The sequence below is a fragment of the Nelumbo nucifera genome, chromosome 6 (assembly GCF_055504915.1).
Source record: "Nelumbo nucifera cultivar China Antique chromosome 6, China Antique-T2T, whole genome shotgun sequence".
Lineage (NCBI taxonomy): Eukaryota > Viridiplantae > Streptophyta > Magnoliopsida > Proteales > Nelumbonaceae > Nelumbo > Nelumbo nucifera.
Window position 1 is genome coordinate 40,512,756 of NC_142654.1, and position 1,664 is coordinate 40,514,419.

At 36.6% G+C, this 1,664-nt stretch overlaps 1 non-coding gene across 1 annotated transcript; it reads left to right on the top strand.

The window, feature by feature from the left end:
- The first annotated feature begins 608 nt into the window (after window positions 1–608).
- TRNAL-CAA (transfer RNA leucine (anticodon CAA)) lies at window positions 609–692 on the top strand. Its single transcript has one exon. It is a non-coding gene; the product is annotated as a tRNA-Leu (tRNA).
- Window positions 693–1,664: the final 972 nt, after the last annotated feature.

The following is a 1,664-nucleotide window of genomic DNA, read 5'->3' on the forward strand; positions in this document are numbered from 1 at the left end:
TCACGGGAGTAGTGTATTGTGGGTAGGCGTGGGCAGAGTTCTCATGGGCAGGAGATCCAGAGTCGTCCAAAAGGCAGCTTTGCTCCATTTGAGCTACATTTTCATCTACCGGTTCAGACTATTAGCACACTTTGTTTTCCCTTTTCATTAGAAGGGAAAATTTGAGTCAAAAAGCAGCTTTGCTCCAGTTATTAATAATATTTTAAGACTTAAGTTATCCAATATAAAAATCATTGAATAGGAAAAGGGGATCTAAGAATCGCATAAAAGATTGAATTTTTTTTCACCATTTAGAATAAGAGAGATCGTTGGCGTTGTTTCTCTACATGTTTCAAGTCATTTTTTACCTTCGATGAATGGAGAGAAGCATTTAGAAGGTAAGCTATTTGAGAAAATGATTCCAGCAAGAACTAAATGATTAAATTATGAGTATGTCTCTATTGATCATAACACATTTCTGGCCACGTTCATCCAGCCGCACATCAAGAATAGGAATATCAATGATATGAAGTGATGATCCTAATACATGGCTGGGTGAACCGTTAATGTGGCCAATAATTTGTTGTGGTTTAACATTCCTAGATTAATGTTTAAGATTTATCTCGAATGTCAGGATGGCCGAGTGGTCTAAGGCGCCAGACTCAAGTTCCGGTCTTCGTGAGAAGGCGTGGGTTCAAATCCCACTTCTGACATATACATTTTTGTCTAGGCCTGACATATACATTTTTGAACATCATTTCAGCCATCTCCTATAATAAAATTTAAATGAAAAGTTAATCACAAAAGTTGTTCATTAATCACCATTCACTAATCCAAAGTTTCTTGTAACCATTCAAAAACTAAGTGGCCTAATGGGCTTTGGAACTTCATCGGTTTAAGAATTTGCACAACCCGAAACCGACCCGTGCTGATGAAAACCCAGTCGACTCGGGTTGGGTCGGTTTGATCAGGTTGGGCCTTCTTATGAACAGCCCTAACTGGGGCGATGGGCCAGATCTAACTAATTCACATTTTTGCACCTCAAAGATAATCAAAATCAACCGATTAATTGGTTAGATTCTTTAGTTGTTTTGCTTTTTTTATATTTAATATATATTATAAATAAATATATAAATATTATATATACAGTGATCAATTTAGTTAACCATGATCAGTTTTTTATATTGATTAACTGAAATCGAGCCGACCAATTCGATTAATCAGAATTTTTAGTTATCGGTTTGATTCGGGGTTTTTGGATTTTTACACACCCCTAATCTAGGGGTGGCCACGAGCTGAGCTCTTCACGAGCTACTCAAGCTCGGCTCATGAAAAGCTCGACTCGTCTCAGTTTCGACCGAGCTTCGAGCCGAGCTTGAATATATATATATATATATATAATAAAAATATTATAATTCTTAATTTTTTAAATATCAAATAAAAAGTATTTTTTATATATAATTTTTATTTTTATAAAACCTTTTTTCTCAAATCGAGCTCAAGCTTATGAATTTTTGACTCGAGCCAAACTCGAGCTCAATATTCTACCTCGAACCGAGCTTGAGCCCTATACAACCTTGGCAAGCTGAGTTAGAGCCTTTATTATTCGGCTCGGCCCGACTCGAATCAACCCCTACCCTAATCCCAATCTAGTGAGGACTCAAGCCCATTATTGTATGCATTCT